Source organism: Mustela putorius, unplaced genomic scaffold (genome assembly GCF_011764305.1).
Source record: "Mustela putorius furo isolate JIRA1106 unplaced genomic scaffold, ASM1176430v1.1 tig00000224_pilon_pilon_pilon, whole genome shotgun sequence".
NCBI classification, from domain to species: Eukaryota; Metazoa; Chordata; class Mammalia; order Carnivora; family Mustelidae; genus Mustela; species Mustela putorius.
This window is the reverse complement of record NW_025421321.1, coordinates 5,932,045-5,948,882: the sequence shown is the minus strand read 5'-3', so window position 1 is coordinate 5,948,882 and position 16,838 is coordinate 5,932,045. Positions and strand designations below refer to the sequence as shown.

The window sequence follows — 16,838 nt, the reverse complement described above, 5'->3', positions numbered from 1 at the left end:
GATTAAGTAGTACAAATCTACAGTTATGAAATAAACTAGTCACAGGGATGAAAGATACAACATAGGGAATATAGTCAGTAATATTGTAGGGGCACCTGGGTGGCTCAGTCGGTTAAGCATCCGCCTTCAGCTCAAGTCATGATCTCAGGGTCCTGGGATAGAGCTCCATGCTGGGCTCCTTGCTCAGCATGGAGGTCACTTGTCCCTCTCCTTCCCCTTCTGCTCCTCCTCCTCTCTCTCTTCCACTCAAATAAATAAATACAATCTTTTTAAAAAAAATAATATTGTAGTAACACTGTATGGCAAAAATGGTGACTACACCTGTCATGGTGAGCAATGAGTAATGTATAGAATTGTGAAATCATTATATACCTAAAACTAATAATACTGTATGTCAACTACATTTCAATTAAACAAAATGGTGTCATCACTGCAGAAATAAGACTTTTTTAAAAAAAATTACATTATTTATTTTCAGCATAACAGTATTCATTATTTTTGCACCACACCCAGTGCTCCATGCAATCCGTGCCCTCTATAATACCCACCACCTGGTACCCCAACCTCCCACCCCCCCACCACTTCATTCCCCTCAGATTGTTTTTCAGAGTCCATAGTCTCTCATGGTTCACCTCCCCTTCCAATTTCCCCCAACTCCCTTCTCCTCTCCAACTCTCCATGTCCTCCATGATACTTGTTATGCTCCACAAGTAAGTGAAACCATATGATAATTGACTCTCTCTGCTTGACTTATTTCACAGAAATAAGACTTTTTAAAATAAAGTTAAACATGCATTTACACTGTTATTCCATAATTTCACTCTGAATGTTTCCAGTTCTCTCGAGTATATAATCAATACCTGCAAAAAGACTTTTACCAGAACACGCACGGCAGCCTTATTCATAATAGCCCCAAACAGGAAACAGCTCAATTTTACTCATTTGTATCCATTTCAGAGTGGGGTGTTCACATAACTTGGAAGTAAAAAGGAACTACTACTGCTAAGCAACAATATGAATGAAATCAAAAACACGAATGAAAGAAACGAGACACATTTGGTATATGTTCATTTATATGAAGTTCAAAAGTAGGCAACTCTCCTCTCTAGCAACAGAAATCAAAACAATGTTTACCTTGGAGACAAAGGGGGACCAAATGGAAAGGGACACAAGGAAACTTTCTGGGATGACAGAAACATTCTAGATTTTGTTTTCCGTATTGCTTACACAGGTGCATAGATTTGTCAAAATTCACTGGGCTATGCACTTAGGGTCTATATATGCAATTTCAGTAAAAATCCTCACTGGTAAATGTGTGTGTAACTCAACTTGAAGATTATGAAAGTCATTTGGCAGAGAAGAGCCTTTCAAAAAAAGCAAGACACTTCTGGAAAAGATAAGGAAAGGAGACTTGACTCAAAAGATAAAGTGTGACATAAAGCTATGGTTATTAAAATAACGGGGTACTGGTACGAAGTGAATCCAAGAAAACATGTCCAGGCTCCCAGGAACAGATGTGTGCACCCGGAACCTCCCACTTTGACGAGAGCGGCACTGTTTATCATGGGCTGTATGCAGAATCTTTCATGTTCAATAATCAGTGCAGGACAGCAAAGGAAACAGTCAAAAAAACTGAAAGACAACCGGACAGAATGGGAGAAGATATTTGCAAATGACATATAAGGTAAAGGGCTAGTATCCAAAATCTAGAAAGAACTTATCAAACTCAACACCCAAAGAACAAAAAATCCAATCAAGAAATGGGCAGAAGACATGAACAGACATTTCTGCAAAGAAGACATCCACATGGCCAACAGACACATGAAAAAGTGCTCAACATCACTCGGCACCAGGGAAAAACAAATCAAAACCACAGTGAGATACCACCTCACACCAGTCAGAATGGCTAAAATTAACAAGCCAGGAAACGACAGATGTTGGTGAGGATGTGGAGAAAGGGGAACCCTCCTACACTGTTGGTGGAAATGCAAGCTGGTGCAGCCACTCTGGAAAACAGCATGAAGGTTCCTCAAAAAGTTGAAAATAGAGCTACCCTACAACCCAGCAATCGCACTACTGGGTATTTACCCCAAAGATACAAACGTAGTGACCCAAAGGGGCACAAGCACCTGAATGTTTATAGCAGCAATGTCCACAATAGCCAAACTATGGACAGAACCTAGATGTCCATCAACAGATGAATGGATAAAGATGTGGTACATATATACAATGGAATACTATACAGCCATCAAAACCACCCCCCAAATCTTGCCATTTGCAACGATGTGGATGGAACTAGAAGGTATTATGCTGAGCGAAATAAGTCAATCAGAGAAAGACAGTTATCATATGAGCTCTCTGATATGAGGAATTTGAGAGGCAGAGCAGGGGGTGGGGGGAAGGGAGGGATAAAATGAAATAAGATGGGACGAGGGAGGGAGACAAAACATAAGAGACTCTTAATCTCAGGAAACAAACTGAAGGTTGCTGGAGGTGGCAGGGAGGGAGAGGGTGGCTGGGTGATGGACATTGGGGAGGGTATGTGCTATGTTGAGTGCTGTGAATTGTATAAGACTGATGAATCACAGACTGTACCCCTGAAGCAAATAATATATTATATGTTAATAAAAAAAAATAACAATCAGCAGTGCAGGACAACTGGATACCTGCATAGAAGAAAAAAAAAGAAACTCAATTCCTACCTTCTACCATGGATCGTAATTACTCCAGATAGATTAAGATCCTTAAGAATGAGAGGCATAACTTTAAAACTTTGAGAGGAAAATATGGAAAAAATATGTTTATGACCTTCAGGTAGAGAAGAATTTCCAAAATAAGGTGCAAGAAAAAGTACAAAGACCAGGAAAAAAAGGATTAACTTTGTTCATGCTAAAATGTAAAACCTCTGTTCTTTAAAAGACATTGTGAAGAAAATGACCAAAAAAAGAAAAAAAAATCCCTGGATGATACAGGGAACTCCTGCAGAAAGAAAGTAACAGCGATCTCATAGATGAATGGGGAAAATCTGTGAGCATGTGTCTCTCAGAAGAAGCATGAACAGCCAACAGACATGAAAGAATGCTCAACCTGATTCATCATCTGCAGCTGCAAATTGTAACGACCATGGGACTTCATTTTATACCGTGAAACCAACAAGACATTTGAAGTCCGATGATGTCAGCTGCTTGCAAGAACATGGGAGCAATGAGAACTCTCTACGGAGCTGGTAGAATCTTCTAAACTGGCAAGACCATTCTGGAACCATGGAGAAGACCTTGACATTAGGAGTAAGCCAGCGATCCCACTTCTAGGCACGTGGCTTACAGAATTTATGTTTACCAGGTGATAAGCAAGAACATCATTGGCTGCAATCTTGTTTGAGACAGGGACACTGGGAGCAGCTCACGATCCGTGGACAGGACACAGCGCTGAACGGCAGGAGAGAAAGAGCTGCAGCTACCAACAAGGACAGATCTCCAGCTAAGGGGTAAACTGCAGAGTACTCTACACTGAATGATATGCAAGGCTCTGTAAGACTCAAAAATATGACAGTCCCTCTAATAAACTGTTTAGGGTTTCAGCCATATATACTAAGATCATAACGTGAAGTAAGGGAATGATAAACAAAAATTCAGGGAGGCAGGATAGAGAGTAAGGATAGGCTAGATTGCAAAAGTATTAGTAATGTTCTGCTTCTTAAGCAGAGGTTGCTTTATTTTATTTTTTAAGATTTATTTATTTATTGGAGGAGAGGGGCAGGGGGAGAGAGAGAGAATCCTGAAGCAGACACCCTGTTCACCATGAAGCCCAATAAAGAGCTCGACCCCAGATCCTGAGACCATGAACTAAGTCAAAACTGAGAGTCAGACGCTTGACTGAGCCACCCAGGTGCCCCAAACTGAGGTTGCTTTTATTATTATTCCTTATATCTTAATTCAGACTATAAATACTCCATAAATACTCCTTTAAGTGTACTAAACAGTAATTAAATAATATGTGTGCATACACACACCCACTAAAAATCCTCTCATTTCCTCAAACCAGCCTACTGGGGAAACAGACCTAGAAGCATTCACAAAATGCACGTTGCTTGTCTAAAATTTCACTGAATGGGAGCGTCTGGGTGGCTCAGTGGGTTAAGCCTCTGCCTTAGGCTCAGGTCATGATCTCAGGGTCCTGGGTTTGAACCCTGCATTGGGCTCTCTGCTCAGCAGGAAGCCTGCTTCCCTTCCTCCCCCTCTGCCTACCTCTCTGCCTACTTGTGATCTCTCTCTCTGTCTCTCTCTCTCTCTCTCTGTGAAATAAATAAATAAATAAAATCTTTTAAAAAATAGTTTAAAAAAATTTCACTGAATGAAAACATTTATCATAGACATAAATGGTTTACTTCTAATTTCTAAGTTCATCTAAATCCAGTGCTTACTTTACATTGTACCCATATTTACAGAGTCCAATATACGTCAGTCAGCCTATCAGTGATTCCCACAAATCCCCCTAGATTCTTAAAGACAGAGGAAAATACTAACACATGATGGGATGCCCAAGAAGGTAAACGCATCCTCTGGGGTCCCAGCTCCCAGGAGGCCAGCTTCTTCCCCCCTGGACCTCTCCCCAGCTTCAATTCACCTTCCACATAAGCACAGCTGACCCTTGAGCAATCCCCAGCACAATTCAAAATCCACGTGTAGCTTTTGATTCCCCCGAAAGCTTAACTTTCTAGTTGCCTACTGTTAAACAGAAGCCTTACTGATAATATAAGCAGTAGATTAACACATATTTGTATATGTATTATATACTGTATCCTTACAATGAAGTAGGCTAGAGAAAATATTATTAAGAAAATCATAAGGAAGAGTACTGTATACATAGAAAAAATTTATAGTTCTGCATTTATAGAAAAAAATTTCAGTACTGTATTTAAATTTTAAAAACCCAAGTATAAGTGGACCCATGCAGTTCAAACCCATGTTTTTCAAGGGTCAACTGTATCTCCACTCTTATTTTTGAACCAGTTCAAGATTGGAATTACAAAGTACCTTGCTCCCTCTTCATTTTCTCTGTACTAAATCCCACCAAGGCCAGGACTCATTTAAAAAAAGTCACACAGAAAGAATAAACATGGACTAAGACAATGTTTGAAAGAGATTATCTCGATGTAGAAACAGGCTTGTAGTGCAACATTATAAGATTAAAGAAAAAAAATACATCTGTGTGTGTTCGTGTGTATGTTTATATAGGTAAAAAACACATACATAGACCCCTGATCTGAGACAGAAATACATTCTGCTATAAGAATGCTATGATAAAGTGACATTGATTAAGATGAGATCTTTATCACTCATTATTATTCTTGAACTAATAGAATGACACTCTGCTAGCTGCTGTCACAGAATGTGCATAGAATATGTAAGCAACTTCATGATGGATAAGGTGTCCCATGTGTCTGCAAAAACATCTCCCACTGGAGAATTACAGCAACACTTTAAAATGAAACAAACTCGGGTGCCTGGGTGTCTCAGTCGGTTAAGTGACTGCCTTCAGCTTGGGTCATGATCCTGGGGTCCTGGGACCTAGCAACCCATCAGGCTCCCTGCTCAGTGGGCAGCCTGCTTCTCCCTCCCTCTGCAGCTCCCCCTGCCTGTGCGTGCTTGCTCTCTCTCTCTCTGTCAAATAAGTAAATAAGTAAATCTTAAAAAAATAAAATAAAATGAAACCACCACTTCAGAGCCCTGTCAGCTCTATGTGCACCAGAGATCACGTCAGAGGGTTAAAACTCAAAAACTCACCAATGGGTAGGACAGCCCTATTATAGCAGGTGCCTTCCTATAACAAGCTAAAGATTCATTCTTCGTCTACATTTTAAAAGGACACCTGTCAAAAGTCAGATTTGCTATTTTTCTCAATTTACATTAATTTCTTTTGAGTTTCTTGGCAATCCATCATAAGTGAACAGAGATCAAACAGTCATCCCAATGTCTGGGCTGAAGTCAGGCCAGGTTCACAGCCATACAGGAGGATGGGCAGGAACATGGACCTCATGCCTAAAACAGTACCATGTTGTCACTGTCCTTAAAATGTTTTGGAAAGTATGCTGCTGACTCACAGATAAACTCCAAACTCAGCATAAGATAGGCAGCCCTCAAAAACCCAACCTCAGGCAGCCTTTCTGCTCCTAGTATAAAGATGAGTTACAGCTATTGACTTCCTCATATCAGTCCCTGGTAGACCCTGTTTCCTGATTACCCGGCTACATTCAATTCCAAATTCTTGAGTCTGCTAGTTGCTTGAGTTGGAAAGTGCCAAGATCTAAGTCTGTGAGTATCCAAGCGACTCTACAAACTGACCAGTTGTGAAGAGGGATCCTAAGCCAAAACCACTCTCTGAGCACCTTTTCAAGGGTCTGAAACCATGAGTCAGGAAAGAGGTACCATTAACCACAATGGTTTGTTTGAATTTAACAGCATAGCAATCCCTAAAGTGAAAAGCACTGCCTCACTCCCATCTGCTGACTGTAGTCACTTGTACATATGGAGAGAGGTAATGTGTGAGGGTCAAAGCTGGGGTCGGAGGTGGGCATGGGGGGACTGCATATTTCACCCGTAACCCCACACTGGCTGATCACAGGAAAGCAGGTACATTTTTACCCAATGCCTGAAAATGTGCAGGCATTGTCACACTGTTCCTGTGACCTGCAGTATTTCTATACAAAACAAGGACTTTTAAAAAATTTGCATTTTGCCATTTTAATAAAGGACTTGCCTTTTATGGAAAAAAAAAATGTTTCTTAAGAAGTTTCTCACTTGGGACGCCTGGGTGGCTCAGTTGGTTAGGCAGCTGCCTTCGGCTCAGGTCATGATCCCGGCATCCTGGGATCGAGTCCCACATCGGGCTCCTTGCTCTGCGGGGAGCCTGCTTCTCCCTCTGACTCTGCCTTCCACTCTGTCTGCCTGTGCTCGCTCTCACTCTCTCTCTCTCTTACAAATAAATAAATAAAATCTAAAAAAAAAAAAAAAGAAGTTTCTCACTTACTCTGGTAAATATACTTACTATGAATACATAAATAGATACCAATATCCATTACAGGGGAAAACCTTCATGAAAACTGAAAAAACCAACTCTAAAAACCAAACCTAGAAGGGAGTTAAGCAAAGCCGTCAACCGCCCTCGTGCTCTTGGAAAGGGCTGGGAGGGAACACAGCGCCTCCTGGGCTCCATCAGCTGTTTTTGGCTCCATGTCAACGGGTTATTACATGGTCCCCTGTGATCAGGAGGGGCAGCAGAAACACAGAGGGCAGAGCTGATAGCACATCACTGTGGGGAAGAAGGATCCAGAAAGGAGGGCCCCACAACACAGAACAACATTCTGCTGACTGCCATGCAGTTTCAGGCTGGTCCTGAGAGACATTTTGGATGGGAAAAGGGGGACCATATTCTGTGATCTTAGCCATGGAGGCTGACCCACGCTGGATCTGGGCCAGCCAGAAATGTCGGGAGATGGGCTTGGCTAGTTGGTATCAGCCCAGCTCAGGTCAGCTTACTACAGAAAGCAGAAACAGTGTGGACAGTGGCTTGTAACCTACTGCCCGGTGTCCAGGGGGTCCTGGGCTCTGACCTGCCTGTCCTCCTCCCTCCCACCACACGCTCATTGTGGGCATCAAGCAGGGCAGGTAGTTGGGACTGGACACTCATTTTCCTTTGATCTGGAAACCTCTATTTCCTATGCTATGTTCTTGACTGAACGAACAGCCAAGTCACAGACTCAAAACTCGCTCTTGGGTGGGAAGAGGGAAATCTTGCTAGCAAAAATTCTTCCACTGCAAACTACCTTCAGATGCTTGCTTTGTGCTAAATTAGCAAAATAAAATCGTAATCAAAGTCCCTACTAAAAACAAAGTGCTACTACTGGGTATTTACCCTAAAGATACAAATGCAGTGATCCGAAGGGGCACGTGCACCCGAATGTTTAAAGCATTAATGTCCATAACAGCCAAACTATGGAAAGCGCGTAGATGTCCATCAACAGATGAATGGATAAAGAAGAAGTGGTATGTACACACACACACACACACACACACACACACACACAGGAATACTATGCAGCCATCAAAAAACCCCCAAAATCTTGCACTTGCAACGATGTGGATAGAACAAGAGAGTGTTATGCTGAGCGATCTCTCTGATCTCTCTGATATGAGGAATTTGAGAGGTGGGGCAGAGGGAGGGAAAAATGAAACAAGATGAGATCGGGAGGGAGACAAACCATAAGACACCCTTAATCTCAGGAAACAAACTGAGGGCTGCTGGCAGGTAGGGGAGTAGGGATAGGGTGGCTAAGTGATGTACATGGGGGAGGGTATGTGCTATGGTGAGTGTTGTGAAATGATGATTCACAGACCTGCACCCCTGGGGCAAATAATACATTATATGTTAATTAAAAAAAATAAAGGCAGAACATGTTCTGGCAAAACAAACAAACAAAAAAACCAAAAAAACTAAGTGGTAAACATCCCTACTTCCTATGGGCATTCACAGTGGCCTTCAGTCTGCAGAAGTAACTCTCTCTCTCTCTCTCTCTCTCTTTGTATCAAATAAATACATAAAATCTTTTTTTAAAAATCCAAAGGAAAAAACAGAGAATTTATCTTAGTAACCACTCGAAAGTCAGATGAAACTTGGTAGGATTTAAAGACTCAGTAGTCACAATTTTTCCAATGATAAGAAAGCTTGACATTTTTGCTTCTTAAACTGCAACTGGGTCCTCTGACAGATCTCCCCTAAATTCTCAAGGGAATATACCAGTGTACTTAGGGGACTGGGCACATGGAAGCAAGAAGAGACATGATGGGGAAAAAGAAGAAAGTTCTGTTCTGGCTCAGCAGGGGCATGGCCAGAGGAATCAAATACTGGGGCTCGGGCAGAGTGCTAGGGACAGTTTCAGCACAAAGTTGCCGGCAAAGTTTCTGCACAGTTGCCGCTGCTGTTTCAGGGGTGGAAGGCACGGCCATGGACTGCATCCCAACCTTAAATTAAAATGTAACTGAGGGAGCACCTGGGTGGCTCACTGGGTTAAGCCTCTGCCTTCGGCTCAGGTCATGATCTCAGGGTTCTGGCTCGAGCCCCGTGTCAGGCTCTCTGCTCAGTGAGGAGCCTGCTTCCCCCCTCTCTCTCTGCCTGCCTCTCTGCCTACTTGTGTGCTCTCTCTCTAATATATAAATAAAATCTTTTAAAATAAATAAATAAAATGGAACTGAGGCATGTTGCTGTTGGGGTATTTTAGACAAAAATTGATCACTACAACCTAATCATGAGAAAACACTAGCTGAGCTCCAGCTGAGGGACAAACTACAAAATCCCTGACTCTCCTCACGAGTCACTAAGGTCACGAAGAGCGAGGACTGAGCAAGTGTCATAGGTCAGAGGCCAAGGACACATGCCAACCACATGCAATGTGTGGAAACTGGATCAGAAGCAGGATTAGGGAACAGAAAACAGAGGTCAGTGGAAAAACCCGCTGAAAATGATTAGTGTATATAAGTTTGGTTAATAACGCTGATGTTAACATATTAGTTTGGATCACTGTACCACACTTGCTCACAAAAGGGGAAGCTGGGGAAGGACATACGTGAGCTCTGTACTCTTCCCAGACTCTTCCGTAAGCCCACAGGCACTTCAAAATAGAAAGTTAAAAAGATAACTGTAATCACAGTTTACTGATTTATTTATCTTGCCTTCGAGTAATTGGACAGAGAAAAAGGAGCTCCAAGAATCTCCTTTGTTAACTGGAGAAGAGATGCTCAGAATGATCTGGGTGTCACTAACCCACAAGGACAGAGGAGAGCAAGAAGTGACTAGCCATCCAGCAGAACCTCCCTAGAGCCTCAGGCTATGCTGAAGTGATTCTACTTGCTGCTTTACTGAGTTACTTTTGGAGGTGATTTTTTCTCAAGTTTGGTGTCCTAGCTTAAAATGATGTGTATCAGTAATACCTACAAATTGAGTTTATTGGTTTTGTTTTGTTTTTACCTCCTGAAAATGCATTTCAAAGAGGAAGGTTTGGGACTTCTGCTCATTTGAGGTGTTTCTTCACCGACAACTTCAGACTGAACTGGGGCAAATGTGAGCTGATTCCACTGGGTCCAAAATCTGATATACTATGAGCTTCAGGAGAAGCAGGCAGGCAAAGGGCTCTGAGGGAGACCAGTAGGGTTTGGGGTCAGCAGAGCTGGAAAAGAACAGAGATGAAGGCTTCCAAGGTAAGGATTTGGGCCCCAGAGTTAACCCAGAGAATTGTGGTCAAGCAGGAATGGTCCAAAGCAGGCATTCTCAACATCAGTCTGGGGATCGTGCGCTCCACAGCTTGGACATCTGCTCATGAACTTGGCCAAGTCACTTCAAGCCTCTGTACCTGTTGCCTCCTTGTAAAACAGAAATTTGGACTGGACTATAGACTTCCCCTATACTCCTCTCTAGCTCCTCTGGAGGAAGGGTAGTTAATAACAGTACCATAAGGGAGCAAAGACTTCTAGAAGACTCAGTGTGTGCCAGATTCTTTGCTAAATAGTATCTCCAGGCTCACAAGGAGCCTATAGGTAAGTACTATCATTATTCCATTCTGCAGATGAGGAAACAGATTAGAAAAGCAAAATGACCGTGGAGAGCTGGATTCCCACCCAGGTAGCTTGACTCAAGCACCCATTCCCTTAAGCACTGCACATACAGCCTGCTGCCTCGGGGTAAAGACTGCTCCAAGTGTGGACTGAGGAGGGGCACCAACCAAAGACAGCCCCTGCAGATTCCCTCACGTCCACCCCCTGAGAGCCCCAAAAGCCCTGGGTTTGGATACCACACACGTGATGTAAATGATTTTCTTCCACTCCCACAGTTCTCTGAGAGGTGGATACTGTTATGGACGTGAAGACATTTTTCAGTGGCTTGTTCAAGGTTACACAGCTACAACGGGAGGAAACCGGCTTAAACCCCAGTTCCTGTTTCTGATTTCATGGCCCTATTCTTTCCACTCTAAGGACCGAAGGGGGCAAGTTGATCTCAGATCCTCTTTGAGAATTCAGTCCTCCTGAAGGAAGTGACAATTCTAAGCATGAGGCGACACGGTACGAGGCCTTCAGATGATGTCCTGTCATAGCTCACTCAGGGACACTTGTTCCCAGCGGGGCCCTCACTTTCCCATGCTGAGTCCAGAAGAGGAACCCTCTTATCATCCTTCAGCTTACCTTCTTGCTGCCAAACAGCTTACCCCCGCACCACGGCCCCCTCAGCAACTTTAGTCACAAATAAATGGCTCTTAGCAAATGTGGTGCAGTGTCAGCACCACCATACCAAATTTCAGACGCAGAAATGATATATATGCTCCCACTTTGCCCCACTGACCTAGTAATTTTATCAAAACAGGATATATGCTTGTGTGACTTAAATTCTTATGGAACGGTACCCCAGGCTGGCTCCTGTCCCACGTTCTCCGCTTTCTCACAGCCATCTCCTTCGTGACTCAATCTTAAATTTGCCAGGAATCAACAGCAAAAGTATTGACTTGTTCCACAGACAACACTTTCCTCTTTTGATAAGGACCCAACTGGAGAAGTGCTTCATGTTATCTTTGCCCTCATGTGAGAGAAATAGTGTTCAGACTAGCTATCGCACTAACGAATCTGCTCCAGTGAGCCGAAAGTGCATCTAAAAGAAGAAGAAAACACAGCTCGTGTCTAACGTCACCTTTGTCATCCTGATAGTAGCAAGGCTCATACGTTTATGTAATTATTCATAGCTGGTATCATTTTCCTTGGCACGTACATGTAAATACACATATGTAAATGGACACACACAAATACACTATGCATATTATACATATAAACACACACTCTATATGCATACGTATGATATGCAGGCATCCTCAAGTATGTATACACTATGTACATACAAACACATACACATACCATATGCATATACACGGCATGTCTATGTATGTGTATTTCATATACACCCTATATATACTGTCAGCAGTTACAACTGAAGGGATTTGGAAAGGGAAGGAGGGGACAGAAGAGGAGCAGGGGGGCACTAGGTCTCAAGGGCATCTCTTTTAGTGCATCTCCTCAATACTGGACCTTCAAAGAGCCACAAAGAATTGCGGAGTGCCTGCTGGAAGCTAGGCCATTGTCCTCTTTTACATTCAGCATTTTCTTGAGTCTTTCATTTACTCAAAAGCAGTTACTTGACTCTCGAGAAAAGAGGAAAGATCTTGCTCTCAAATCATCTGCAAGATTGCACAACATGTTCCATGAGTGCTCCTGTTCTTTTGCACCAAACACTCAAGCTCGTTTGGGGTGGCCCCGAACTGACTTGTTACGTCTGCGTTCATTTAGGAGTTACGTGTTTTTTAATAAAGCCAAACGGGTCAGGTGGGCCACAGAGGAGATGAGTTGTAGAGTCCTGGCCAAATTATTCCAGCAGTATCCAAACATCTGGCTACCACAAAGGATTCCTTTAATGTATTTCTAATGAGGACTGGATTCAGACCAAGATGAAGAGGCTTAAAGCAGTAAGAAAAATGTCCTCGTGCTTTCTTAAAGGATCGCACATTTTTAATACTGGTGTGAAGGAAGAAATCGTAACAACTACTTTTTCTTTCCTCCTCCCTAAACAGAAATGCTAGCTGCAAATTGGGCCTAGAAAAAGCATTTTTAAAATAGGGAGTTCTGGGTTTTTAAAACTGGTCCACTAGAGGAAGAGGCCCTCTTACAAACTGCTGTTGTTGGAGGGTTGGGTGAGGCTGGAGGAAGCCCCCTCCAACCCATCTCCCCAGCCCCTTGTTGGTGGATAAGCTCTCCACAGGCCCTTGGACCAAGGGCCGCTGTTACCAGGCATGAGTGCAGGAGGAAAGGCAGAGGACCTGAAAGTGAGGGGCAGTGCCACAACTTTCACCTGAAATCTTTGTAAAATGTATACTGTGAATGTGTACAGCCAATTGGAATTCAGAACCCACTATAAGTCTAACTCCAGGTTAAAGTATTCATCGGGTTAACAATTTCTCAGAGCAGGGGCCCCCAGGTGGCTCAGCCAGTTAAGGGTGTGCCTGTGGCTCAGGTCATGATCCCAGGACCCCAGGATGAGTTCTGCATCAGGCTCCTTGCTCAGCGGGGAGTCTGCTTCTCCCTCTACCTTCTGCTCCCCCTGTCTATGCTCACTCGCTCGCACTCTGACAAATAAATAAATACCTTAAAAAAAAATTCTCAGAGCATAAAACTACTGATTTTCAGAGCTGGGATACAGCTTTACAGCCTCATTTACATTTATTACTAGTTAATCGAGGACCTACTAAGTGCCAGGCCCTGTGCCAAATGCAGTTTCTTATTAGAGCACATGCATCTTTCCAATATGACTTCTGTTTTGTTTTGTTTTAAGATTTATTTATTTGACAAATATCACAAGTAGGCAGAGAGGCAGGACCCTGGGATCATGACCTGAGCCAAAGGCAGAGGCTTTAACCCACTGAGCCACACAGGCACCCCATGACTACTGTTTTGATTGAGGAAATCGAGATGCAGAACTTTCCATCAGTTGCCCAAGGCTCACAGTTAGGAAGCGGCAGGAACAGGGTATGAACCCAAAGCTCCATGCTCATCACCACTGTGGAATAGCACTGTCCCCGTTTTGTAGAGGAACTGGAGGCCGAGGAAGGCTCACTGCAGACAGTTCCAAGGGATTCTGGTCAGTACTCTTTCCGGTGCCACACATCAAAGAGGCCACTTCAATGACTGCTGAATCTGCCCGGCTAGCAGAAATGGAAGGAAAAAGCAAGGGAAGTAGCCAGCCAGAAGTTCCTATTAATTGACCATAGCTCTGAGAGCTTCCTGATGACCAACAGAGAGATGCAAGTCCCCATCAGGAGGGAGCAGTGGGCACAGGCAGGCCCACCCACGACCTCAGTTCTGACTCAGGTCACCATTCACACTGCCCTAGGACCCTCCTCACACACCTGTCAGTTCTTTTACCTGTCACTAAAATCACACCAGCAGCCGCCTGCCCTCACTCTGGATGGACAGGAGGCTAACCACAAGCACTTCGTCAAGGATAAAACCCTGCTCCGACAGGTTTTGACCCCAGTGCCCGCCGGATACAATCCATTAGCAATAAGAAGCTGTGTGAACCCCAATTTCAGCACCAGATAGAATCCCCAGGAAAACCAGGCTGGGGCGGGGGAGGGGGGACTTTCCGAGGATCACCCAACATCCCCTGGGAAGAAGCAATGACAGGGGCAGACAAATGGAGACTACAGCTCCTGTCTTTAAAGTCGTACCCATATAACCCACAAGAGGCAAGCGGAGAACTCAACTTCCATCTGCACCTCCAGAAGGCAATGGAAAGGAATAAATCCCATAGGGGTGGCAGCTTCCAGCCCTTGAGGTCTCTTCCCTTCTCCCTGGCATACCCCTGCCCAGTCTGCCAGTTCAGGGGCAACAATTCAGGCCCGAACGTGACCCGGAATTTGAACTCTGAAATCCCAAGAGCTCCAGGAAACATCAATTAAAGCGACAAAACCATTCCTTACACGGAGTGGCGGGGCTAGGGGCGCAGGGGTGGAGTCCTCGGCTCCTCCCCGCCAGAAAACCGAAAGCCTACCCCAAACCCGGGACTGGGTCTTCTTGGATCTTAACCCGCCTAAAGACACACACCTCTCACATCATCCACACCCGCGGACCCCAAGCCCCGGCACACCTGCCCCAGCCCACACGCACGTGCACACTGGCTCACCCCAACAAGCCCCCGCCCCCCCAGGCCTACACACCTGTCCTCCTCCCCACTCACACACACCTGCCGGCTCGCGCCCCGCCCCCACCCCCTAGGCACCCCCTCCTCACCGCTCCCCGCCCCACCCCCTCCGCTCGCTGCCCCCAGCACCGGGCGCCCGTCCCCACTGGGCCACCGCCCTCGGCACTCACCCGCGCGGCGCCCGCCGGCCTCCGCGGTCCCGCGCCGACCCTACGGCCTGGGGCCCCGCGCCGCCCGCCGCCGGCTCCCGGCCTGCCGCTCCTGGGCTGGCCCGGCCCCGCCGCCGCCGCCGCCGCCGCTGCTTCCCGTCACGTGGGGCGGCCGCCCGGCGCCGGCGGAGGGCGGGAGCGCCGCGGTCCCAGCGCGGTCCAGCCGGGCGCCGCCGCCCCGCCGCCCCGCGCCCGAGGCGGCTCTAAACTGCGAGCTGCGCCGTGGTGGGCTGCCCCTCGGCCTCCGTTTCCTCCCGCCTGCCGGGATCACTTCTGCGCGCTCGCCTCGGGGCGGTGCGCGGGGTCAGATGAGTTAATTCTTGTAAAAGCACTTAGAACACCGCCTGGCACGGGGTGGGTGCCCCAGGAGCGCCGGCGGGGACTGCTCTTGTTAAGGTATTTTCTCCTCCCCCACCGGCACTCAGAGCTTCGGGAAAACACGGGCCCTCCCTGATTTGCTCGCCGCTCAGTTTCTAACACGAACGCGGCGCTGGGCAGAGGGTAGGCTCTCGGGAATACCTGCCGAGTGAATGAATGGACCAATCAGTCAGTGAGTCCTGGAAAGGCTTGACCGCGCTGCCGTCTGACAGAGTTGGGCTTGGGGAGTTGGCTAGCGGGTAGTACCCGCTGTGGGGCTGAAGTGTCCCTTTGCATAGGCGCTGCCCAACACACCCAAGCCCCTGGCTAATCCAGAGCCCCTGGGGCCGAACGGGATCCCTAGAGAGGACTGTACATTTACATGACGCATTTATTTTAAAGGGGAGTCCTGGGTCTTTAGTAAAGTCTATCAGTAGCTATTCCTTTGCGTCATCAGCTGCAATGAAGAATCCTGGGATACTACAAATCCACGAATCTCTCTCTTCAATATATAGTCAAAATCCAGTCTTAAGATGGAACAGTTAGGAACCTTCCTCCAGAGTTGTTAGCGTTCCATTATTAGCATATAAACGGCAAAATTTCTAAATGGTTTTCCTGACTTTAGAACCCATCAGCGAGCTGTGGCCCCAGTTTTCTTCTGCCACCGCCCCCAAGGGATTGTAAAACAGTTGTCATCCTGAATCTGGAGGCAAATACTGGATTCTACTCTGCAGTCTTCTGTTTCAAAGGGAGAAGAAACAATGACCCCTTCCCCCAATAAAGTTAAAAGGAAATAAAGAAACAACAAGAAGCAATCTTGGGTGGCCTGTCCTTTACCCACCTCCCTTGTAAGTTCATGGCCACACACATGCCCCCCCCCCCCCCGGCCACCCAATGAGTGCTTCAGTTCTGCCCAGTGGAACCAGATTAGCATTGGTATGGGGAACTGGTTTCCTTGAAGGGCAGAGCTATGACCAGCAGTTGCACTTCAAGGGCAAGAGGTAGTGAGTGGACTCAAATCCAAGGAGGCCTGCAGCCAGTGGAGCCAGGGAGCAGAAAGGCATCAGAGCAAATTCAGCCCAGTCGCCTCATTCTGCCCAGGCTCTGGGAGAATATGTGAGTGACCATCACCTAATCACTGACCCAGCTGAGCCTAGGATTTGTGCTTTTCTATGTTAGTGCCCTACTCTACATCATACAGAGAGCTGTGCAAAACTGGTTGCAGAGGTGACCATCTCTTGAATGCCAGATGCTGGTGGTACAGCAATGATTTCATTTAAGCCTTGCCATATCCTTGTGAAGTGGGCACTAGTAATGTGCCCAATTTTGCCCTCAAAGCAAAGTCCCAAAGACTTGTCCCAGTTTCCATGGTGGTAAGAATAGAGCAGGAAGAAGAATGCGGAATTCAACACCACAGTAAATCTTTTTTATTAAGTTAAATTCTATTGATTGGTTAGTTGATGGAGCATTTGTGTTCTGCTTTAA

General features: G+C 45.6%; 1 protein-coding gene across 1 annotated transcript in view; it reads right to left on the bottom strand.

Moving 5' to 3' along the window:
- The window catches only part of TGFBRAP1 (transforming growth factor beta receptor associated protein 1), a 73,617-nt gene extending 58,576 nt beyond the window's left edge, over nucleotides 1-15,041 (bottom strand). Inside the window, exon 1 of the mRNA XM_045077617.1 lies at nucleotides 14,958-15,041. The gene's annotated coding sequence lies outside the window, so the exon portion shown is untranslated. The remainder of the gene's footprint in view (nucleotides 1-14,957) is intronic.
- Nucleotides 15,042-16,838: the final 1,797 nt, after the last annotated feature.